Source organism: Bos grunniens, chromosome 5 (genome assembly GCF_055505025.1).
Source record: "Bos grunniens cultivar Pamir isolate PY7600 chromosome 5, Bosgru_T2T1.0, whole genome shotgun sequence".
In the NCBI taxonomy this organism is placed as follows: domain Eukaryota; kingdom Metazoa; phylum Chordata; class Mammalia; order Artiodactyla; family Bovidae; genus Bos; species Bos grunniens.
Genome location: NC_141169.1, coordinates 86,278,488 through 86,304,646, shown reverse-complemented (window position 1 = coordinate 86,304,646; position 26,159 = coordinate 86,278,488).

Sequence of the window (26,159 nt, the reverse complement as noted above, 5' to 3'; positions counted from 1 at the left end):
AGTATCCTTGCCTGGAGGATCCTATGGACAGTGGAGCCTGGTGGGTACAGTGCGTGGAGTCGCAGAGTTAGACACGACTGAATAGACTTAGCATGCACGTACAACTGTTCCAGCTAGAAGTTTCCTTTCTGAATGCAAACTTGTATATGTTTGCAGTCTCAGGATGAGAAAAAGATGTCACCTATCTTATTAGTAAGTCAAAATTCTTTCTTTTTTATTTTTTTTTCAGTTTTATTAAGTTACAATTGACAAAATTGTAACCTATCTTTTTTCCTATGAAGAAAATAAAGTAGCCAGATTGCCCCCACAGCCCTACAGGCCCAATTAAATCCATCCAATGCCAAACATCTATTTCACTTTTGTTGTCAAGTTTCATGGCTCTGAAGCCTAAGGAATACACTAAAATGGTATGAGTCCAGGCCCATCCACTAAAAGGCAATGACCTTGTCTTTCCCAGGCTTCCCTGGTGGCTCCGACAGTAAAGAACTTGACTGCAGTTCAGGAGACAAGGATTTGATACCTGATTTGGGAAGATCCCCTGGAGAAGGGAATGGCTATCCACTCCAGTATTCTTGCCTGGAGAATTCCATGGACAGAGGAGCTGTACAGGCTACAGACCATGGAGTCTCAAAGAATCAGACACGACTGAACGACATTCACTTTTGTCTCTCCCATTAGGAGAGTGACAGTTCATGACAACTGTCATGTGAGAACTCTCAGAAGAAACCCCAGTGCGTAGCTTTTATAAACCTGTAAGCTTAATATAATGTTTGATAAACTGCTAAGTATACTGCTCACTGAAATGCACTTTCCAACTATCGAAAAAGAAACAAAAGCTCAATTGTTCATATTTCCAAACTTACTTTCCTGTGCTATTGTTTTCAGTTGGGTCTTTACAACCATAAAACAAAGGCTACTTGTAGTTTCACTATTTCCCCTTCCTTCCAAGTATGGGGAAACAATTCTGTATCCTCTGTGGGTCTACTGTATTTCTGCACATCTTGAAAGAGAAGCATTGATTAACCTTTGTTCCAGACTGTCTTTTCAAGGAAGCTTGTACCACAAACAGGCTTTGTATATAGAGACAGTGCCTTGCTTCAGAGCAAAGATTAGGCTTGCTTAGAAGCTTTAGAAAATGGAAATAGTGTCTCCCCTTGGAACAAAGGGCAGGTATGCTTACTGACTATTATAAAAGATTTTGGTTCCCTAAGCTCTGAATTCCTCTCCTGTAATGTAACCCTCTGTGTGTGCAGGTGTCCTCCAGCCCTCTTTATATCAACTGTGCAGACTGACACTAGAGGAACTGACCCAAAGATGCTGACACTCTGACTGCTTCTGCTGCTGTGGGTAACAAATTGTTCTTAGTCTCTGACCTAGGGGTCCAGTGTCTTCTACCTGCATCTCTGGTACTGTGGCAGGCTAACATTGTTGCTTGCAGGTGGGTAAAGTCTCATGCCCTTCACAGAGTTTGGCAGTTTTGAGAGATGAGGATAGGAAGCTGACTGATCATGGTAACATGAAGAAGGAAGAGTGCTGGTCTCATAGGCGAATTAAAGGGACTTGAAAGAGTCCATACTATCAGTCGTGAATATGCTGGTCAAATAGTTCATTCCAAAGTTCATTCAGGTTTTTCCATTACACCTTATGGAAAAACCTGAACAGATGTTTTGGCCAACCCAAAATGATGTACTGGGCAGTAAGTTTTCCTCCTCCTTATTGCCTACTTCCTGTGTCAGGAAGATCCCCCAGAGAAGGAAATGGCAACCCACTCCAGTATTCTTGCCTAGAAATTCCATGAACAGAGGAGCCTGGTGGGCTACACTCCAGGGGGTTTCAAAGAGTTGGGCAAGACTGAGAATGCATGCCAGAAGGAGGAGGTATTTGGAAAGTGGTTGAAGACTGAACGTGGGAAGCAGTTCAAGGACAGCTGCCTAAACGCTGGTCTGGCTGTTGCTAACTCTCCTCCAGGTCAGGAGTGGGAATGGCAGGGGTGGGGTGGAGGGAGTACTTCATTTCCCATCTGGCAAGCAGTCTCAGGGCCCCCACATTATAACACATAACCAGATTCATCCCAGTATGCTCCCTTTCGGACAAAAGTTGCAGAGACATAACACCTACCTTGCACATTAAAGGAGAGAAAATTCTGACCATACAGGTAGAACTTGGCCCAGCAGGTTCAAGAGAGAAGGGTGCATAATACTTATTAAGGAAGAATGGCAACTGTTGACCCATCAAATGACTTAGACTCTGTCATCACATCAACCTTAAATCTATTTGGAGAACACAATAAATATCTCAAAGTGTGTGTGTGTACAGTCCTGGTTGATAAAAGGGATCTTTGGCCTTTTCAAGGGAGAGTTCTCCTAAGAAAGACTCCAGGAAGAATTGAGTTCTTTTTGTCCTGACTGGCTTTACAACTGTTGAAGATGACCCATTAAAGAGTGGTACACTAACCCAAAGAAATGTACGTAAATTCTTGTGGTCAGTATTGCTGCCCTGGAAAATTTCAGCTAACCCTTACAATGAACCTGGGCAAGAATGTAAGATTTTTCTTAGTAACATCCAGCAGTTTCCCCAGAGTAAGATGGATCTAAGAAAGTTGGTTGTGTGTGGTCAAGCCTGAATTACCCAGAGATAGCAAATCTTGCACCTCCAGCTAGAAAACAGTATGTCTGTGGCTGCAGAGTTAAGACGTTCCCTATGTTTAAATAGAAGGTATCGGGAAGGATGGACTTGCCACTGAACACAGGGTTTTTAGTATAGAAAAATCCTGAGAAACTTGTTTGATGGAGCCACAAGTTCAGCATAATAAACATAATGTCTCCCTCTAGAACAAAGAGCATAAATATTTATTGCCTACAGTGAAAGATCCAGGTTCCCTATGCAGCAGGTTCCTCTTCAGTAATACAACCCACTGCACTGAAGGTGTGACTTGGTCCTCTGCGTCACTTTATAGGGACTGGGGCTCAAGGGGCCAACACAAAAATACTGATGATCCGGCTTCTTTTGTTGCTGTGAGTATTAAACTGTCCTTTGTCTCTGACCTTAGAGTGTCGTGTCTTCTGCTTGCATCCATGGAACTCTGACATCAAGTTGTTAGCTTGCAAGTAAAATAAACTCTCAGATTCTTTGTAATTCTTGACATCAGCAATTTTATAACCTGAAATGATAAAAGAATTTGAATAGATGAATGCTTTATGTGTGTGTGTTCTGTTTTCTAGAAAAATATTTAAGATAGGAAGAAATATTTCATGAAGGTAAGTAAAATGTCAAGAGAGAAAATGACAGTAAGTTTGATTTAAAGCTTCTCTTGTTCTATTGTCTAGGAATCCACCATGGAGCCTCCCTATTTTAGGTTTAAAAGTTCGACTTGTAAACATAAGTGCTCCTGGTGGTGGAATACACTAGCCACCTAGTGGTCATTCTCAATTCAGGGTAATCAAAACAATTCCCTCTCTCCATTTAATTAGAATCATCGCCCAGAAATGATGATAATTTGATGTGTTTATAGAGGGATATATGAAAGTAGGCAGAAGAAAAAGAAACAAAAGGGCAATGAAAGTGAATGTGAGAGTGACGTCGCTCAGTCGTGTCCGACTCTTTGTGACCCCATGGACTGTAGCCTACCAGGTTCCACCATCCATGGGATTTTCCAGGCAAGAGTACTGGAGTGGGTTGCCGTTTCCTTCTCCAGGAGATCTTCCTGACCCAGGGATTGAACCCAGGTCTCCCACATGGTAAGCATTGTAGGCAGACACTTTACTGTCCGAGCCACCAGGGAAGATCAAAAGGGCAATACTGGAGTAATATTTTACCTGTACCATCCCACCTGCTTTTGGCAGCTAGAATGAAGTATAAGACACACTAGAGGAAAATGCCCAGAAAAAGCAGGACAAAAATGATAGTGGAGAGTCACTAAAAACAAACTGCTTCCACACCCCCAGACATTATGCAGAGATCAGAGACATAAAGTAGCTGGAAGTTTCAGCAATACTGCTCCACTACATTCTCTTCTCTGACCCTCAGAGAGACTCTTGACCAGGTTTTGGAGAGGAGTTATTTGTAAATTTGGACAGTCTAAACACTTTTTATCACCTTCAACTTCACTTTTGAAGTACTGACATAATCTAGGAGTTCAATTTTAAAACATTTCAATAAACATTTGCTGCTTTCATTCGAAAGACCAATCGTAAGAAACCACAAAGATACCTGAGAGTTCATGAAATGAAATAGATTAGTACAATTGCTAGTAAAGTCACTTAACTTTTCCTCAGCTGGGTAGAAATAAAGTACAGTATAGCTTAGAGACTTTGAAAATTATTGCTGGAAGGAATAGGTTTACAGATCTGTCACATAAATCATCATTTTTTCTATAACTGAGTAATATCAAAAATATATTTCAGATAATTGAAAAAGACAGTCTGTAAAATTATTATATTTTAAATTTAGTAACATTTTCCCTAATGGCTCAGATGGTAAAAGCCTCTGCCTACAATGCAGACCTGGGTTCAATCCCTGGGTTGGGAAAATCTCCTGGAGAAGAAAATGGCAGCCCACTCCAGTATTCTTGCCAGGAAAATCCCATTGGCGGAGGAGCCTGGTGAGGCTACAGTCCACGGGGTCACAAAGAGTCGGACACGGCTAAGCGACTTCACTTACTTACTTTCCCCAGAGATTAAAACAATATAGCCTTGCACACAGTAGGCTTTAGTAAACATTTGTTGGTTTGAATTGAATTCAATGTGGTAGAGAGGAGGATACGTTAGATCAATTTCTAGGGTCAAATTACTTCTTAGACACACCTTTCTCTGAATGTTTTGCTCTCTTAAAATAAAACAACATTAAAATTTTCTTAAATCAATGTTCTCCTTGAATCTATCGGTAATATTTTGTTGCCCAAGATCTTTTAGTATTGTTGTGGATTTGATGCCTGCCACATCAGTAACTAAATATGGCTATTCTCTTGATTTTCAGAGTCTGTCTGCCCCATGTTTTAAATATAAAATGCAAATATCTCTTCAAAGATAAGAGGTGGGTATTAAGCCTCTCATTCATTATGGTAAAGCAACCTAGTTTAAGTAGCCAAAATTGGGAGAAGAGTGGGAAGTTATCAAATGTAGTCCCAGAATTTCCTCTAAATTCAATGAACTTTATGTTACTGCTGCCTCTTTGAAAACCAGTGGCTGTGGTCTTTTCACAATGCATAGTAGTATTATTTTCCATAATATTATGGAAGGAAGGATTTTTGGTGTTTTGTTTGACAGAGAGAGAAAGAGCGGCAAAGACAGAGAGACAGACTGAATATCAAAGGTGAAGAACTGTAGGAAATACTCTGCTCAGGAAACCCAATGAATGTCCAGCTCGTATACTTCCTTTCTTATGCAATAGGACAAAATCTCATCAAGAGTTTTCAGTGATATTCTTTAATCCTACAGATAATCTGCTGCAAACACACGTAAACACACAGAGGGTACATATACAAATACAATTTGTCTCAAGCATTACTTTGTTGCTCAAATAGGATATTGTTATGAGAAGGACTTTTTGTAAGCCACAATTGCAGCTGAGGCTCAAAGCTCAGACTGTTACATACGCTTCAGCCCCTAGATAGCTGCTATTAAGTTCTGACGATTGGAGTCATGTGTATTAGTAGGGACAAAACTGGGCCTCTTCCGAACAATCGCCACTACAACTTCTCCTCCCACAGTTGTATTAAAAAAGCGACTGAAGATGAAAGGAGGGTGGGGACAGTCAACCTCATGGAGAGAGCATTGTACTGAAGTTACTTCTTCTCCTTCTGTTTTCCTTTTTACTGTAGACAAATCAAAAGAACTAAACTTTGAAGAGGGAAGAGGCTGTCCAGTGCCACGCCATGCCTTCTTCTCTACTCCAGACTCTTTACTTCAGAAATCTAGGCTGCAATGAAGATGGAAAGAGCATTGAATTGAATATGAATTTGAAATTTTAATTAAGTCTGGACACATTTTTAACAACTGTAATTGAATGGTAAGTCATACAATATGTCTAAGGTGCTATCAGGGACGAGAAAAGAATTGCCATAGTATAATGAAGGGTGTAGTTTGACAAATTAAAATTGTTTTGTGTGTCTACCATAAACATTTTGAGATTCCTCCATTAACTATCTCATACTTCACGTGAGTCAAAAAACATATGCTAGATTTTGTTCAAGCCATAATCACTGCACACACAAAACCAGGGCAAGAGGAAGCCTCAAGATATCTGAGAAATACAATCAATTTACAAGTGCATTTCTCTGCCTGCTACCATTGAAATATTTCTCTAAACATTGCTGCTATTTTTATGATGATGCTAAGAGCTAGACAATCTAATGTGGTTCCAACTTAAGGTAGGGAAAGAACACATTCATTTGCACTTTATAGGGCATGGGTGGGCTGTAGGAAAGAGGGACCTTAATGTGTGCTTGTGTCTACTAGGGCTGTTGAGGTTGCTGTAGTTGCTAAGTCATGTCTAACTCCTTTGCGACCCCATGGACTGTAGTCCACCAGGCCCCTCTGTCCATGGGATTTCCCAGGCAAGAATACTGGAGTAGATTGCCATTTCCTTCTCCAGAGGATCTTCCCATCCCAGGGGTCAAACTCACGTTTCCTGCGTTAGGAGGTGGATTCTTTATCACTGAGCCACCGGGGAAGCTCTCATGCTTACTAGTAGACATCTTAAAAATGTAATCCCATTTCTTCTTTCAAAGTGCTATGGGTAGATAGAATAACTTATCAAAATTAAATATCAGGAAGTTTCAACTAAAACATCCCACTATGGAGAATTTTTCTAAAGTAAGGACTTGAAAAAAAATCTGACAGTTTTGTGGATATAAGAATTCCCTATTACAGTCACAGAAACCTAAGATATGCTACCAGTCACCTATAAAGTCAATATAAAATGAGTATGAAAGAAAATCTAACTTCTATTTCCCCTTCCTGACAGTTTCCTCAACTAGAGAATGATGGAAGCAGACTAAATCTCTAAGGTATACTCCAATTCCTACAGCCTAAGATTCTTACATAATAAAACGAGTTTTTTTTAGAACTAAAAAATTCAGTTGTTTGTATAAAGTAAATCTTAATTAGCCAGGTCTAAGGTTATGTCCACACAATGTCATTTAATTAGTTGAAATGTGAACATTTCAGCCAAACTGTAAATTAGTTATTACATAGTGAACCATTGGTCAGTGGCACTACAAAAAAAACTCATACTAACCAAAAAACTCTACTCTGCACTTAAAAAAGAAAAAAAAAAAAAGCTATGTGTGCGGATATGCCTGAAAATCTCTTTGGAATTTCTCAAGTCCTGCAGTCTTCTTTCTTATGAGAAACAATACCCTCAATGCATTTCCTTCTAGAAGTGTGGTGGCCATGGATACCAAGTGGCATTTCCTCTGGAAAATTTTCCCCAAGGAGGCCTTTGAACTTCAGTCTTTTGGGATTTCATAATCTTGAGTTAACTGCAGTGAATGCTAAGGCTTGAACAGACTCTATTCTGACACCTTCATTTAACAGATGAAGAAACTGAGTCCTGAGTCCTCATCACTTACTCTATACCAGTGCCGATTCTGGGATGTTGGCCACTACATTTTCATCTCTTTAAGATAATTGCCTTAGAAACAATGCAATGTTTCTAAACAATGCAATGTTACTAAAGATGAAAGCCCAAACTAGTAAACCTATTTCAAAAGAAAGAAGTCTTTTCCATAAAGACTAGAAATGATATGATGCAGTGAAGGGGAAAGATGGGGAAAGAGGAAGTATGGTAAAGAGAGGGGATTTTTTTCTGGTGGTTTTGATAAATTTCTCATCAGGTGATTTGTCATTTGTTATGCTGAAGGCAATGGAAGCATAATTTCAAACTCCTCTAAAGCTTCACATTTGATTTAAAATAAACCAAAATGGACTTAAAAAAAATAAGTTCCCCAAAGAATACTTTGTTCTTTTTCTCTGAAGTGAATCCAAAATCAACAACAACAAAAATGAAACTGCTAAGGGATGGAATGTCTTAATCTGGATTAGTTAGGTCATTGTTTAATTCAATTTAATTTAATTCAACAAACTTTTATTGGGTATGCAATATGCATAAGACACTATCTTTTTAATTTTCCTGTCTCATTACCTTGTATCTCTGAACTTTAGAAGTGAGTTGAATGGGAGGTGACAGAGTGTGTAAATTAGAGCTCAGGATTATATTTGGTCCTTAAAACCTAAACTCTTTGTACTTTCTTGACTGGCTAGTTCCTAGTGGGGTTGTGATATTGGGAAAGTACTTGGCAAACCCAAATGAAAGGCAATGCTATTACTTATATTATGCTACTTACATTTACTGAGTTAATGAGCCCTTGCCTCCTCAATATTCCAATGGAATTTCTGTGTATATGTGTGAGTGGTGGGGTGGCCCCTTTCTCTTGGCTGACTCAGAGTTATGGTTTAAAAACTACATTTAAATTACTTAAAGAGAGAAGTGATCATCATTTCATCTTAATGTATGCAGAACAATAATTCTAGATGGTCTAATGTCAATGTCTCAGCTTGCAAACCAGTAGAAGCATAAGTTGTCTTCCCAATGGACTCTTGGCAAATAGCTGGTAACTCTATACAGTCTGTGAAGAAAGATCTAACTCAAACGTTACTAAGGCTGGGAACCTTACATTCCAGTTACTGTAACTTTTAGTTTACAAACACAAACAGCAAAAGCCAGAAATGCAAATATTAAATGTCTTTTAGCCCTGGGTTTTCAAAGTTGATATTAATCATCTATACAAATGTTTCATTCATTAATGTAGGTGAGCGAAGATTGCCATGAGACTATTGTATTAGAGCCTTTCATTTAACTACTCCCTAGAGAAACAGTACTTTTTAATAAAACGTTAGATTCATTTAACACTTTGGTCCCCCTAAGATCTTCAAAGACTTTATAGATATTGGCTTATTAAAGCTCACCACAGCTTAGGTACAAGAAGACCTAGGAAGTATGGCCCTCATTTAAGAGATGGAGACAAAGAGAACCAGAATGTGATGATTCATTCAGGTCTGACAATAAGCAGATGGCATATTTCAGAGATGTTTGGGAACAAAGAGAGAGAAGCCTCAAAGTTTCCTACTCCAGGACACAAAGAGTCCCATCCAAATATCTGCCTCTTGTGTCACCGCCACAGGTTCAAGAGTTTAAATTGGACTGAGGAGTTTGAGAAGGATGCTTTTCCAGAAGAAATCCTTTCCAGTGTGATTCTTCTGCTCCAGAAGATAATGATAGAAGAAACCTAAGCCCAGCCTGACGTGTCCTCCCAAATAATGCCACACATGTGCTGTGGGGCCATGGTATTCTGCAGATGGAGAGGACACAATTATGATGGTGTTAAGCTTCTGATAAAAAGCTTTCTATGCTATTTGTTTTGTTCTAGTGTTATTTGTGCACATGGCATCATGGAAAATGAACTCCAAAATCAGAAAAACAAGCCAAATCTTGACTATGCCCCCTACTGGCCACATGAAATGGAGTTATTGTACCCCAAGAAAATTCAGTTTCCTGATCTGAAAAATTGACACACTGAAAACTCACGTCACAGCATTATTGTGGGGATCAAATGATAAAATATTAGACATTTTTGGAACTTAGTGGACTAAAAAAATGTTATTTTTCCTTCCAAAACAGGAGATGTTCTGGGGGGCAGGGAGGTTGGCTGAGGGGAAGTGAGGGAAGAAGTGGTTGGAAGTGCTGTGTTTTTGTAACTGGCTTTGTTGTTTGCAACCGACTCCAAATTTATCTGGGCAAGATCCTACATAGAACTCCACTTAGTTCAAAAGTCAAAAACTAGTTTAGATCATTAGAAAAGCAAAGTAACTCAACTTGAAATTTTCTTTGTTCGCATTACTGATTGAGAGATTATCATGAAGCCAGTGGTTTGGTTCAACTGGAGCTTAAATAAAGGGGAAATTGTGTGCCTTTTACCCAGGGCTTAGTGTCTAAAACCCAAAGTCAAGTTATGAGATGCCTCACACAGTGATGAAGCCTTAAGTGGAAATTGCTGACCCCTTAAAACTAGTTCTTACTGGCACCAAAGGGAAAAGATTCTCCTCACTGAAGTATCTAGACACAGAAGGGCTGTCAAGGTTGGTCACTGCTTTTTCTAATAGACTTCACATTTTTCAGTCAAAATGTTTTGCATATCACTACATTGCTATATCTCATCTGGTTTTTCCCATGTGTCCTCACATAAAAGAATCTTTTGACTTGAAAAAAAAAACATTCCCAAATCCCTCTTTTCTTCACCAGCTCTAAAACAAAACACAATGATTATGGAAAGGAAGAAGGAGCACCAAGAAGGAATCGAACCTTTGATTTTGATTTACTTTCACATAAATCTCAATTTGGGAGTTCCTATGGGATTAGAGGTCCTTGAAAATTGCAGGGGGAAAGTAGCATTCCCAGACTGACAGCAAAAAATACATATTCTTTGACAAAAATTTATTGAGAAAAATGAAAACTAATTCTGAAATTTCCCAAACACCTTGAAGCCTGATTCTGACTGCAACTAACCTAAACATAAATATATTTCAACTGCTTCATTGTAAATATTCCTTCTTCAGGATGGATGCTCAAACTAAATGAAATGATTGTTTAGGTTCAATGTTTGGATTTAGTTCTGGTTTATTAGTTTAAAAAAAAAACAAAACAAAACATGTGAGCATAGGTCTGGCTCAAACAAGTTCTCTAGGCTTACTTTAAATGGTTTAAATTCAGTTCACAGCTCAGTTGAAAAATAACAATAACATCAGGTTCATATCAGGTTTAGCAAACCTTGCAGTTTCATATGGTTTGCGATTGAAAGGTGTGTTCAGGTCACATCTTGGCCTTGGAGACTCAGTAGATTCACCGGGATGGACACATGTGAAGAGATAGCAAGCTGAATTTTATTCAGTGCCTCTTAAGCATGGGATGGGAAGGGCAGCAGTGGTCTACTTTGGGAGGAGGAAGAGCGGGGCCCCAGTCCTCTGTAATTCAGCCTAGAAGTTGCTGGGCCGTGATACTTGAGATGCTGACAGCTGAGCCAATAGACATTGGGGGTTGGGTAGAGAATAAGGAAAAGTGGTCACAGACCAGTTTCTTCTCTTTACAATCCCTTCTGTGTTACCTGCGGCCAGTCCCACGAGCCATACCCACTTCTGCTGCTAGCCAGAGTTACCTCCCACTCCACCATCTCTTCCTTGCCTAACTCAGATGGCATTTTGCAGACAAGCTTTTCAGAACTTTGATTTTGAAATTTGATTATGGGCTTCCCAGGTGGTGCTAGTGGTAAAGAACCAGCCTGCCAATGCAGGAGACATAAGAGACCAGGGTTCAATCCCTGGGATGGGAAGATGCCCTGGAGGAGGGCCTGGCAACCCACTTCAGTATTCTTGCCTGGAGAATCCAATGGACAGAGGAGTCTGGTGGGCTATGGTCTATAGGGTTGCAAAGAGTCAGACACACCTGACGTGACTTAGCGCACACATTATGCACACTCATATCTCCCTTTATTTTCCTTCATTCCTCTAACTACAATGAGATTATACAAGTACTTGAGTGATTAATGCTCATAGCTGGTTTCCTTCATTAGATCATTTGTTCCATCAAGTTAAGAACACTGAGTGCTTTTAAGTCTTCTATTCCCAGCCCTGAAGCAGAGGGTTTGGTTCACAGGAAACGCCCAAAAAATAGGTGTTGAACAGGCAACACTCTGCTTTCAAATGTCAATCCCATCCATTAATTGTTTTCCCATCTTCAAGTACTATTTTACATTCTCAATATTCTTGGATGGGTTACATCCTTAGCAGTTGGCAGAACTAATAAGAACCATTGAATACTGAGGCCTTACTGTGTGCTAGATATGAAATTAAGACATCATAGACATTATTTAACTTTGTAATCTTCTCAACACTGTGAAGTACCTAAAATTGTTATTTCTGTGTTACTACAATGAAGAATTCAAGGTTGGGTTAAGCTGGAGAGTGAGGCACATCCAGGTGTGGAGTAGGGGAAAGGGGGTTGGTGTGATGTGTGGAGAGAAAGGACAGAAAGGTAGAGTGAAGGTAGGAATGTGCTGGTGAACATTCCTTACATCACAACCTGCTCAGAGTCAGGCCTATCTATACCATTTAATAGCCACGCAGAGCCCATAAGTGTGGCTGCTATCTGCAGGGTTAGACAAATATTCCATAGCTGAATTCCTTTTCCTGGTGCTTAAAGGAATGAGAAAATAGCAGATCAAAGGCAAATACTGAAAAGAGATTTGACTCTGTGACCCTTATTGTTTAATATCTATGAAGTATGTCCTTTCACTCTGCTTCTAAAAAATTATGGCTAAGACCTGGGTGGTCAGAATAGATAAGTTTCTGGCCTTCTTCCAACTCTGTGATTCTACAATTCTATGTTGCAATAATAATCCCCCTGTATCCTGTCAATAGGCTTTTACTTCCCTCAGAGTGAAGATTTATTTAGCAATCTGGGTCATTCCTGACAACATCTAAAATGTTGTCTAAAATGGACGGTGTCTCAAAGATATCTTTTGAACCTCGATTTATGTACCACCAAGATAAACAAGCAGGAATTTGGCAGTTAAAAAGTTAAACGGGTCAGTTGTGACAGCAACAGTTTTTCGGCATCTTGTTGCCATCCTCACAGCCATGATGAGACGCACTCCTCTGGATTTTATCATGTAGCACGTTAACTCTTCACTGACATCTGGTCGACCCACAAAATTGCTGCCTGTGCCTTTCTCCTGAACCTCAGCATCCCTCTCCTCCTCTGCTCTTTATTTCTAGAGTTGTGTACAACTGCACTGATAAAACACTGGTTGAAAGCTTGACAACTATACATATTTTTGTATCATAAGTTTGTAAGAATGGAGGGAGTGGTTCTGCTAGTGAACAGAGTAGAAGTGTCTCGGAGGCTTTAAGCTACACAGACTAAATATTGGAGCATAATTTGAAATTGTTGGATTAGAGACAGAGTTGAGACATGACTATTAACATATGAGAAATAATCATGGTAAATTTAGATGGTTGTGCAGAAATAGAAAGAGATGCTCATTTTGGGCAAGATCCATAACTTGGATTTTTCAATTTATGTAGAAACAAGTGAGGACAATAATTATCTTGTTCAGGTGCTCTCCTACTGCCCCAGGTCTTCCTGACTTTCGTCTCAACTCACTTACTTATCCTCAGGAGGAAGCAGAAAAGCACACAGTGCTCTCCTTTGGGCCATATAGCAATCTTTCCTCTCTTATTTTGCAATAATTTCCTCTCATAAACCTCTAGTTATTTAAAGTGATATGTTTTAGTAAAAGAGAAACAAGAAAGGAAGTGATAACAATACAAAGATATTACATCATCATATCTGTTTTTACAAGAACTTTGAAAAAGAAAAATCATAAATAGACCAAAAGAAAAGGTTAATGAATGAATTACTTCCATTTTTACTGTCATTACAACTAACACACACTTACACAAAGAATGGAATGAATTAGAAGAGAAAAAAAAAAGGAGACATAGTCACAATATTAAATTCAATAAAAAGAATTTGACAAGCCAGAGCTACAGGCTTAAGTGAGCCTCTTTAAATATTTTTATTTCATTATTAATATTTTATCAAAAAATAATAGTTTTAGCACAAATTCCACTTTTCAAAGCTTTCACAGCTCCAACACTGAGGTTATCTTGTTTGGCATTAGAATAGCTCATGTCTACATTAAAGCTGGAATCTTAGAAGTGACATAAACAGGCCTTTTTCTATAAAGATAAAAGGCTAAGCTTTAAAGGATTTTATATTTATAGATAAATGTTTCCATAGTAATCAGTACTATAAAACTTGCTGGTGTCAGCAGTCCTTTGCATATAAAAATGGCTCATATTAAAATGAGCTAGATTCAGAGAATCAAATGTAGATTCTTTTACCTTAAAAAAAACCCAAAACTTGTGAGAAAACCAGAAGTTTTTTTTGAATTTTGTTGGAAACTACTTTTGGTCACATGCACCGAGTCCTCCCACGGAACACAAAAGTGATGAAGGCCTGACCTTTGAAGGCAGCATGGAACATGATGGAAAGTAATTTAAAACAACACACTCATTATTATATCCTCAGATGATGAGCTTGGAGCTATGCATTTTCGATTTTCCCAGTGTCTGAAGTCAGTTTTGTTTTAGGAAAAAAGAAAGTTCAGGAAGAGGGAAACCAAAGAAGGAGGCAAAGTTAAAAAAGAAAAGACAATTGAATTGCTTTAATAATAGAGTCAGAAATACATAGACTAAATATCACCCAGAAGAGTATAAAACAGGTAAGAAATCTGTTTTTAACATTTATGGTTATCTCAGCAGAAGTAGGATCTTCCCTGGTGGCTCAGTGGTAAATAATCCCCCTGACAAGCCTGAGATGTGGGTTCTATCCTTAGGTCAGGAAGATCTCCTAGAGAAAAAAATGGCAACTCACTACAGTATTCTTGCCTGGAGAATTCCATGGAGCCTGGTGGGCTACAGTCCTTGGGGTTGCAAAAGAGACAGACGTGACTTAGCGAAGAAAACAACAGCCACAGAAGAAGAATATATGTTTACCAAGAGACATGTACAAGAACATTCACAGTAGCCCTGTTCATAATAGCCTCAAACTGTAAACTATCCAAGGGTCTACCAATAATAGAATTGATAAGCTGAGGTGTGTTTATAAAATAAAATATCATAAAACAAAAACAAATAAACTATCACTACATGCAAAGAAGACAGGCACACAAAAAATACATACTATATGACTCCATGAATGTAGAATTAAGAAATGGACAGAGCTAACCTATGGGTTAGAAGTCAAGGGAGTGATTACATTTAGGGTAGGCAGTGACTGGGAGGGGAAAAATGAGTTTTAGTGGCCCTGCTAGTGTTTTCCTCTTCAAACTGGTTACTCGTTACCTTTGTGTGTTGATTTTGTGAAAATTTGTCAAGCTGTACATTCAAAATTCATGCACTTTTTTGCATGTATATATATAAAAAGGAAAACTACAATGTTGAGATGGCCTGAACATTTTTCAACAAATAAATAAACATATATATGTGTGTGCATATATATATATGTATATATATAGAGAGATGTATATTTATATTGGAGAAGGAACTGGCAACCCACTCCAGTATTTTTGCCTGGGAAATCCTATGGACAGAGGAGCCTGGCAGGCTGTGTCCAGGGAGGTCACAAAAGAGTTGGACATGACTTAGGGATTAAACAACAACATATATATATATATATGCTGTATATATAAGCATATTTTTTAAGTAAATTTTTTATTTATATATATGCATGTATCTGGAGAAGGAAATGGCACTCCACCCCAGTATTCTTGCCTGGAAAATTCCATGGACAGAGGAGCCTGGTGGAGTACAGTCCATGGGGTCACAAGAGTCGGACACAACTTAGTGACTAAACCAACCATCAGATCAGATCAGATTAGTCACTCAGTCGTGTCCGACTCTTTGCGACCCCATGAATAGCAGCACGCCAGACCTCCCTGTCCATCACAAACTCCGGGAGTTCACCCAGACGCACGTCCATCGAGTCAGTGATGCCATCGAGCCATCTCATCCTCTGTCGTCCCCTTCTCCTCTTGCCCCCAATCCCTCCCAGCATCAGAGTCTTTTCCAATGAGTCAACCCTTCGCATGAGGTGGCCAAAGTACTGGAGTTTCAGCTTTAGCATCATTCCTTCCAAAGAAATCCCAGGGCTGATCTCCTTCAGAATGGACTGGTTGGATCTCCTTGCAGTCCAAGGGACTCTCAAGAGTCTTCTCCAACACCACAGTTCAAAAGCATCAATTCTTCGGCGCTCAGCCTTCTTCACAGTCCAACTCTCACATCATACATGACCACAGGAAAAACCATAGCCTTGACTAGACGGACCTTTGTTGGCAAAGTAATGTCTCTGCTTTTGAATATGCTATCTAGGTTGGTCATAACTTTCCTTCCAAGGAGTAAGCGTCTTTTAATTTCATGGCTAACCATGAAATATATATAAATGCGTATATATAAATGCTTATATTTATAACCACGGTTATATTACAGCCATGCATATACATAAATGCTTATATATACATGCTTCCATTGTTATCAGCTCACTTCAATCTGACCTGGAAACTTCCTCGTTTCTGTTTCTCTCAGTCAGTAACCATTTGAAACTTTTAAGAAATTATTTCATAAGGCCAAGGATGCACGTACATGTGTGCACATTCCAACCCTAGTTCCCCACATTTTAACAATATCTTTGGAGACACATATTTGGTTGTTCAGCTATGCAAAAGCCACCAAAGTCTGGGACTCTTCTGGCCTGGAGGGCAGTGGAGAGTAATTTTTAAATAAATAAGGAGTCAGTAACACAGAGAAGGTCACAAGAGTGTTGAGTGTGTGAGGGGAACGTGCTTCTCTTTCCAAGGCGCGGTCCCTGGCTGCCCACAGGCTCCTCTGGGACCGTGCTGTGCTCACAGGGGTTGGCAGGTGTAGGTGGGAGGGCTCGAGTTGGTCATTCTTTTAGGTTTCCACTTGGAACTCAAGGGTCTGATAAATGGAAAATTAATTGGGAACTTTTACAAACGTTTTATTCCAGGAGTTGACACTGCTTGTTCTGTAAGGCTTTTAACTGAGACAGATGCTTCTCTTTGGAAAAGATTCTTCGGAGTCAGAAGCAGCTGGCTATGAAGACCGAGCAGTGAGGGAGAGTGGTTAGGAGTGTAGGCGCCAGAAACTCTCGGTGACTGTGTCTTCAGGCAAAGTGCTATGTTCTCCGGGAGCCTAAGGTTCTTTTCATTTGTTTCACTAAGCAATATTTGTATTAATTAGATGATTGATGCTTTTACTTTTGATGGTAACCAGCATCAAAAATATCAATTATGTATAGTGTATCTAGCTGGTTGGAAAATGCAAAGATATTAAACTATATTCTCTAATACAGCATATATACTTACGTATATTTTGCATTCTTTTTTTTTTTCCTGGCCTCTCCACCCTGATTGTGGGTTCTTAGTTTCCCAACTGGGGATTAAACCCTGAACCCTGGTGCCTGGCAGTGAGAGCTCAAAGTCCTAACCACTGGACTGCCAGGGAATTCCCTTTTTAAAAATTTTTATTTCATGTTGGACTATAGTTGATTTCTAATGCTGTGTTAGTTTCAGGTGTACAGTTTCAGGTGTACAGTAACTCAGTGTACAGGTGTACACTCAGTTACACATATACACATATCTATTCTTATGTAATAGTTAGCATGCGTACTCTTAGCCTGAGTGTCTTGGTTGTGAAATTGGAGGGTAGGGGATGACAGAGCATTGCTCCAGTGATTCTTGTAAGGGTTAAATGAGATAATAGAGTCAGCAGGTCATTATGTTCTGGTGCAAAGCACAGAGAGCACTCAATAGCTGTTAGCTCATTGTTACTATTAGGTCACTGCCCTTGAGAACTTTGCTGCTTAAAATCTGAATTTTTCCAAAGCACAGGGTTTCTTTAAAAAATGGGATCGTGGCTGTTCATATTAGAAGGTCACCAAATATCACGTATAATCTTCAAATAACCACAGGTACGCTGGTAATTCTTTTCATGGGTGAAAGTTGAACCCTCAGTTTCAGAGCCACTGTGACACAGAGGTTACATGTGCCAGAGGCCAGTCTCCAAAATGACCACAGGAAAAAAAGCCTTTCGCACCTCAGTTTTCCCTTTGTTTCTCATTTTGTTCCTTTTGGTCTTTCCCATTTTCTACTCTTACCCCTTCACCTTTTCCATCTGGGCTTGCTGCCTGATGTTGGTATACATTAAGGAGTTAAACATACTCCAGCATCAGGAGGCTAAACTGACACTGAAGGAATTAGTCATGAAAGGAAGGACAAAATGGGACCAGATGAAGGGACGGTGCACGGGCAGGATTCATTTGTGTGCGCACATAATACTTTTGGACTGTCTCTTGAGACGGATTGCATGGCAATTTTGCTGCCTGTATTCAAATATATTTAATAGCCCTCATTGCATTTCTAATCATGTTGCTCAGAAGGGAATTTCTATCCTGAGATATGACAGAGGCACAACAGCCATAAGGAATAAATATTGGCAAAACAAAGAGTAAAATATTTTACCTGCAGTGCTGGCCTTCACCTTCGACAAAAGCAAAGCAAAAACAAACAAAAACAAAAAACCAAATGTAGCCAGAAGTTTCCTTAGGATCCAAGAAAATGCTACTCGCTAGGCTGGCAGGTTTTCCAATATTTCTTTTCACTTCTTTCTCCATTTCCCTTCCTCAAGGAAAATAGGAATTATAAATGCCAGAGTTCCATAAAAAGAAAGTTCCTTTTTTTTTTTTTTTAGCCACATATTGATGAGAGAGCAGATCAGCAAGGTTTTGTGACAAAGTTATGGTTCTTCAGTTTTATATCATCAAGAAGTCCAGGTAATTTAGATCCATACTCAGATTTGCCTGTATCTGTGAAAATTAACAGATTGTAGAGGTAGGGTCATGGTTTCTTGCTATGGCTTCACATGATTGAGACTTGGCAGGAGATTGCTTAGCTGAAAAATACCACGTTGCTTTTTCAGGCATATCTTTCAACATGTGTGGTGAGTTCATGCCTCGTGGGCTCCTGAAAACTTACCATGCTCTGAACCAGTGATAGCTCCACAAATCCTTATCACAGAAGTGAAACTTCTCCCAAGCCCAATTGCTCTTCTCCTTTTCTTTAATTTTATTTATTAATCTATTTTTGGCTTTGCTGGGTCTTCGTTGCTGCATGCGGGCTTTCTCTAGTTGTCGTGTGTGGGCTTCTCATTGCTGCGGCTTCTCTTATTGCAGAGCATGGGCTCTAGGGCGCAGGCTCAGTAGTTGTGGCTCCTGGGTTTAGTTGCCCTGCAGCATGGGGAATCTTCCAAGACCAGCTTTCAAACCAGTGTCCCCTGCATTGACAGGTGGATTCTCAACCTCTGTACTACCAAGGAAGTCCCCGATTGTTCTTCTAATGTGGTGGTAATACCTGGGTAGGAAATAAAATGCAGTTAAAATTTGAATTTGGAACAAATATGAAATGTAACTGAGGCTAATATTATAGAAATATGAGATGAAATGAATGACCTATATTCACTGTGCAGCTTCACTCTCTAAATTTTGATAATTCATGTAAAATAAATATCTGTAAACTTAAAGATGGGATGAGTAAAAGTAAAGAAAGATGGAGATCTTTTGCAAACAAGCCAAACCATGCTTTATACAGTATTCTACATCCATGTTACACAGGAAGTTCATTGCATTGAAGAGCCAGATGGTCCACATTGTGGCAGATTAATATTTTGATATATTAATCAAGGTTTCCTAATGTGCATTTTCTTTTACTGCTAATTTTTTTCCTCATTCGGGAATCTTTCCAACACATCAGGAAAGGTAATGAAAAAAAAAAACATGGAATCAAACCATTGGCTTTATAAAGTTTCAAAAGTTTAGGTTAGAAAATTTGCTGGTGGTTGTATAACTCTACAAATACACTAAAAGTCATTGAATTGTACACTGAAAATGGATGAGCTGTACGGTATCAGAATTATATCTCAATAAAGTCATTCTTTAAAAAGTCACAAGTTTAGATCAGGCATAAACCGCATATTTGAGAGAAGAGAAAGAAGCTACCCTACATTCAAACTAAATAAAGGTTTTTTTTGACTCTTTGAAGAAGAGGTGTGCTTAGTCACTCAGTTGTGTCTGACTCTTTGTGACCCCATGGACTGCAGCCCGCCAGACTCCACTGTCCATGGGGATTCTCCAGGCAAGAATACTGGAGTGGGTTGCCATGCCCTCCTCCAGGGGATCTTCCCCACCCAGGGATCAAACTCAGGTGGAGTTCGAAGTAATAGGGTTTATGATGTAGAGTGCTAGAGAGAGGGGCTTCCTGGTGTGTCCACCTCCCTAATCACATGCTGACTCTTAGGAAGTGGGTAGAAATTTCCAGATAACTTTGAGAAATGTGAGAACAGGGAGAAATCTGCTTTTTTTTTTTTCTTGTCGTCCAAGACTTCAGAGCAGAAAGTCTTACAGAGGTATTCAGGCAGTCAGTAATGAGACAGTCTCCCTGAGTTTACTGCAATCCACAGTTCTATGATATCTGTGGAATGTTTCCCAATATCCAAGAGAACACAGACTGCACAAAAAGCCCAGGGTTTGAAGGGACAAGGAATTTACAGCAATAATCTGTGTGGACTAATGACCAAAGATCAGATAACAGTGAGGGCATCTCCGCAGGTGACAATGTAGGTACATTGCAAAGGAGAGAAGCATAGGTCCCCTTCCATCCCCACGTGTCAGGAGCACATAATTCCTCCAAATTTCAAATAAATAAATAAATGCTGGAGAGGGTGTGGAGAAAAGGTAATGCTCCCACACTGGTTGTGGGAATGTAAACTGGTACAGCCACTATGGAAAGCAATACGGCAGTTCCTTAAAAAATTAAAACTAGACCTACCATATGACCCTGCAATTCTACTCCTGGGCATATATTTGGAGAAAACTCAAATTCAAAAAGATGCATGTGCTCCAATATTCATAGTAGCACTATTTAAAATAGCCAAGACATGGAAACAACCAAAATGTCCATCAATGGATGAACAGATAAAGATGTAGTCTCTATATGTGAAGGAATATTACTCAGCCATAAAAAGAATGAAATAATATCATTTGTAGAAACACGGATGGGCCTAGAGTTTTTCATATTATGTGAAGTAAGTCAGACAGAGAAAGACAAATATCATGCAATATCACTCATATGTGGAATCTAAAATAGTGATGTAAATGAACATATTTACAAAACAGAAACAGACTCACAGACATAGAAAACAAACCTATGGTTACCAAAGAGCAAAGGAAGGGGGAGGGATAAATTAAGAGTTTAGGATTGACAGATATACACTACAACATATGAAATAGATAAACAACAAGGTCCTACTGTTGGCACAGAGAACTATATTCAGTACTTATAATAATCTATATTGGGAAAGAATATGAGAAAGAATATATATATGTGTGTATATGTGAAGCTGAATCACTTTACTGTATATCGGAAACTAACACAGTATTTTAAATCAACTATATTTCAATAAAAAAATTTCAGGAAAGCATTCCTAAGGCAAACGGAAGCAGTCCTGAACTGACTGAGAGTAAATCTTTTGCCTTTTGTCCAAATGAAGGCTCAAATTCAGTTTTAAACAAATTAAGAAAGTCTTAGTGATTGAGCACTGAAATTGGAGATGAAAAGTTTGACTAATATAGGGTATTTTAAATCAGGATATGAAATCACAAGAGCCTGAGGTCCTGAGTGCCACAAGCTCTAGTGGGCTGGTTTTTACAGAGGGTAGGGAAAGATTTTTCTGCCATCTATGCCTCTTGAGGCAGATCTACTGGGCATGGAAGACTCAGGAGGGAAGAATCAGGAAATTAAAGATACATTTACATTTTCTTTTTAAGAAATACTATAGTTGAATTATTTTCTCAGTAAAGACCTCTATTTCCCTGAAAGATTACCCTACAATGACATCAAGTCATTTCATGGATTGAGTTATTCTATTAAATCTTGAACAATCTGTTCAGAATGGCTTTGAGTTAGAAAGGGAAATGTATCTTAGAATGTTTATTATAGGGTTTTTCCACGTGAATCATGTTACAACACTACCATTCAGTTTATCCATGTGTGCTCTAGATTCTTTCTCTTCTTCTGTCTCGAGTGTTACTTCTTGGTTCTTTCAGCTATACCTTCTTATGAATCACAGGTCAGTGCTATCAGAAAATGTACATGCTTGGTACGTGTTAGTCTCTTAGTTGTGTCCAACTCTTTGTGACCCCATGGATTGTAGCCTGCCAGGCTCCTCTGTCCATGGAATTCTCCAGGCAAGAATATTGGAGTGGGTAGCCATTCCCTCCCCCAGGAAATCTTCCCTACCCAGGGATCAAACCTGGGTCTCCTGCATCGCAGGCAGATTCTTTACCATTTGAGCCTCCAGGGAAGCTGGTATCTACCATTAATAAAATCACACCTCTCTCCTGCAATTACCCTATCTGAATATAGGGTATTCTATATATCTTCATATCTGAATATGAATTTCTCAAAAGAAAGATCTATATACATAGATTCCTTATCTCCATCTCCCATTTATACTTGAATTTTCTATAATCTAATTTCTACTCCAAGCACTTTTTTTTTTTTGCTCTGCCTCAATGCTTGTGGCATCTTAATTCCCCACCAGGGAAGGAATCCATGCTCCCTGCAGCGGAAGAGTGGAGTCCTAACCACTGGCCCAGCAGGGAATGCCCAAAGTGCTTATCAACATCACCGTTGACTTCATGATCCCCAATTCAATAGACTCTCTGTTATCCTCAATATGTGCAATTTTACAGCACTGTTGTAAATTCTGCTTTTGTCTATTTGTAAATACTGCTTACTGTAAATAAGCAGGTAAACACTGCTTCTGTCTTGACATTATGTCTTTCCTTGGCTTTTGTAAAAACATAGTGTTTTGATTTTCCTTTTATTTCTCTAACATTCTCTTTTGCTGGAATCCTCTCCTATAACTAATCTCTAAATAGAACTCAAGGCTCAAATAGGAAGCCTCTTATCTTCTTTAAATAATCCACTCAGAAATCCCATCATTCCCATGCGTTTAAATACCATTTAAATTTTGATGACTCCAGAACGTTACCTCATTTCCGAGCTCCACACTCACGTACCACATCACTTATTTAAATAAGATACCTTACGAGCATTTTGAACTCAGCGTTTCCAAAATGGAATTCTTGATTTCCTCCTCAAACCTGTTTTCCCATCAGAAACTCCAGTTTTCCCTTTCTCAGTAAATGTCACCACCAAACACTCAGTTCCTCGAGTGAGAAATACGGATTTCATCCTTGATTTTTCCTTCTCCTCTTGCCCCACATCCATACAATAGCAAGTCTCATCAAATCTATCTCCAGAATGCATCTCAATAAGTTTGTTTTTCTACAACTCTTCTGTCCCCACCATAGAATAATTCACTCTCACTTCATGGTGTATTTTAGAGTTAATTGACCTCACCTCTTCCATTCTTACCCCTTGTCCAGTCAAACTCATTATAACAACAATAATCAGCTTATTAAAATATGAATTTTTGTGATGTCACTCAACTACTTTAGTATCTTCCCATAGGTTTTAGAATGAAGTCCAAAACTCATGGCCTGGGAGGTCCTGTTCACCTTTCTAGTCTCAAGGCACAATGTCTCTGCTTTCTCTCAGTATGTGAAAGAAAAATCTCTATTCTTTTTTTAATGTCTCTATTCTTTTTTTTTTTAATTTTATTTTATTTTTAAACTTTACAATATTGTGTTAGTTTTGCCAAATATCAAAATGAATCCGCCACAGGTATACCTGTGTTCCCCATCCTGAACCCTCCTCCCTCCTCCCTCCCCATCTTTTACTGTCTCAAATCCTTCTTTCTGAAAATGCTTCACATGACTATTTTCTCTGCCGTTATGTTCTCATTTTATATGCTTGGAGCTAAGTATCACCTTCTCAGAGATTTCCTTCTTGACCTTCTGTTATTTCCTTCTCTCACTGTCTAACATCTCACATAGTATGATAATTTCTAGGTTCATCCATGTTGCTGCAAATGACATTATTTCATTCTTTTTTATGGCCAAGTAATATTCCATTGTATATATGTGTGTGTGTGTGTGTGTGTGTGTATGAGTGTGTGTGTGCATTCCACATCTTCTTTATGATATCACTTACATGTGGAATCTTACATGTGGGAAAAAATGATACACATGAACTTATTTACAAAACAGAAATAGACTCACAGGCATAGAAAACAAATTTATGGAATCTTAGTTCCCAGATTAGGGATCAAATCCACGTTTACTGCATTGGCAGGTGGGTTCTTAACCACTGGACCACCAGGGATGTCCTGCTATCCATTTTTAGTAGTACCATAGAAGTCATTAATCAGACTAGGGCTCATCATGCTTCCTGTTTTAAACTTTCACAGAGTAAGACTCACTGTAATTTGGGTAAATGGAGAGACTATTCTCCATGGTGGAGAACATTAGATTCTGTGGCTTCAAGGCTCACGCTGATCATCCTTCTCACCAACTTAAAGGCATCAGATTTCATACATGATGTGGTAGCAGACAGCTGGACAAGGCAAGTTATCTGCTCCTCTATTGACAAATCATATTGACTTTGACCAGGTCAAGAACTCTTCATTGCTCCAGTTTTCCCATCTGTTGTTCTAACACTTCTTTCTCCAATATTTGGAACCCCTTCCATAAGCAAGTGCCCCTGAAGAGCAAGTATGATTATTGTTCTGATCCTTCAGTTACAGAAAGTCTCGGAATAATACACCCAAACCCATCACCCTGTTCTGTCACATGTTAAAAGACTGGCGATTACCAGAAGTATTTGGTTTGTGTTGTTCTTTGAAAGATATGACTGTTCCCACAAATATGCACAGCCTACTCGTGGAGGACTCTTGAATCACAAAGGCAGGTCCTTCCTTCTTCTCGCCACAGTCTTTGATGGTGGTGAGGAATGTGTTTACTCAAGTTCACAAAGGAGAACTTGGTTTGCTCTGTTTTAGCAACAGATTAGAATTTTCAAAGAAATCCTGGCATGGGTCATTTTTTTTTTTTGGAATAAGCTTTGAAGCCATGCTGAAATCTTATCAGTGTGTCAAGATTTAAAAACTCCCACCTGTACGTCTCTCTCCTGAGAGCTCTCTTGAGCAGCTGCCACCTCCTCCTTTGTTTGTTGATTATGTGTGAACAGAAACAGAGCAAACGCCCAGCGCTAGGCACTAGAAACAGTCAGCCATTTCTGTCTCCTTGTGACCTATCTGGTAGGCAGATTCAAAGCAAACAGGGATTCCTAGGGATAGTTTATAAATATGTGATTAAAGTGTGCTGGCTCACCTGCAATGCATTTGTACTCAGTCTCTCTCACCATCCCTGTTTCTCCAGTTGTAATCTTCCTAAAGGGAAGGCCGTGCTCACTTGCCTCTTTTTAAAAGGCGCACAAATCTCAACACAGTGGCCATTTAATGCCAACGAATGTGATTGTAAAGAGAGCACAACAGAATGCAAGCATTTTCTTTTCGTTTCTCCTAGACAGAAGGAAGGCTTATGTTTAATACACCCTTGCTGGAAGGTTTAGTGTGTATATTCTTTTGTTCAAGAAACATATCAAATCCCTTCACTTACAAAACTATGGAAAATAAGGTCAAAAGTCAGCCAAAAAGTAGTGCTTCCCTGGTGACTCAGACAGTAAAAAGCCTGCCTGCAGTACAGGAGACCCGGGTTCAATACCTGGGTAGGGAAGATCCCCTAGAGAAGGTAATGGTAACCCACTCCAGAATTCTTGCCTGGAAAATCCTATGGATGGAGGAGCCTGGAGGGCTGCAGTTCATGTGGTGGCAAAGAGTTGGATACGACTGAACAATTTCACTTTCTTTTTTTCAGCCAAAAAGTAGCTTGTGAAAGAAAGGTCCTCCAGAGAAGACTCTGGCTCCCTCTAACTTGACCTTGATAGCTTTTTCTTCTAGGCAATTTATTTCTACACAGACCAATCAAAAACCTCTGTTTTTTTTTTTTTTTAAACAATTTAGCTCATGTTGCGATGACTATATATTAGGGCTTTAGTAGAGTATCTCTCACATTTTAACTTCAGAGTCTTCTTTTGGCTGAACATGATTCCTCTCTAACTGCATCCAACTCAAGCTGAAGACAGGCTTCCCTGGTAGCTTAGACGATAAAGAGTCTGCCTGCAGTGCAGGGGACCTGGGTTGGATCCCTGGGTCAGGAAAATTGCCTGGAGAAGGGAAGGGCTACCCATTCCAGTATTTTTGCCTGGAGAATTACATGGAAAGAGGAGCCTGGTGGACTACAGTCCATGGGGTTGCAAAGAGTCAAACAGGACTGAGTGACCAACAAGCTGCAGGTGGCTGAACTTCATCCTGTAAAACTCTCATCACCAACACACGAAAACTAGAGCACTACATCCAAAGAGTGTCTGACAGCGGGGCTGGTGGACAATGAAATCAAGTCACACCTCTGATCTAACTTAATGCTTACATATATTTTGAAAAGCA